Source organism: Salminus brasiliensis, chromosome 6 (assembly GCF_030463535.1).
Source record: "Salminus brasiliensis chromosome 6, fSalBra1.hap2, whole genome shotgun sequence".
NCBI lineage: Eukaryota > Metazoa > Chordata > Actinopteri > Characiformes > Bryconidae > Salminus > Salminus brasiliensis.
In genome coordinates this window covers 6,355,897-6,356,489 of record NC_132883.1, presented here as the reverse complement: position 1 = coordinate 6,356,489, position 593 = coordinate 6,355,897, and positions in this window count along the sequence as shown.

Here is a 593-nt window from a genome sequence, read left to right as displayed (position 1 = left end):
CGAGAGGAAGGCAGAGGCAGCAAGTGAAAGAGAGCAAAAAAAAAATTCACCTGCATATAAATGCTGTGTGATGTCACACTGCATCTGGCCATATAGCGGCCCTTCAACACAGATGTTGTCTGGAAAAAACAAGAGAGCATAAAAACATGAATGATTATAGATATTGTGGACCATTTGGATAATTCATTATAGTAATATTTGAAGTAGCTCAATTCCTAAAAATTAAAAAAAAAAGAAACAATTACAATTACAATTACAGGGAATGCATAAGTTATCTGAAGTGATGGAGCTTCATCAAATACCTTTCTACCTCCAGAACTAATTCTCCCACATCAGTGCATGACCCCACTAATGTACGTGCAGCTCAATGCAATCAAATCCTCACTGAAATGTTCCCAAATCCACTGAAAGGCCTTCACGGGAAAGTAGAGGCTGTTACTGCAGAAAAGGGAGGGATTTTTCCCAGAAGAAACATTGGATGAGTAGGTGTCCTCAAACTTTTGGCCATTTAGCATATGTGGTTAATGTACTCTCAATCATACACTCCTCAAAAATAAGCTCCTTCAAACAACTGTCTGAAGATCAGCTTGTGG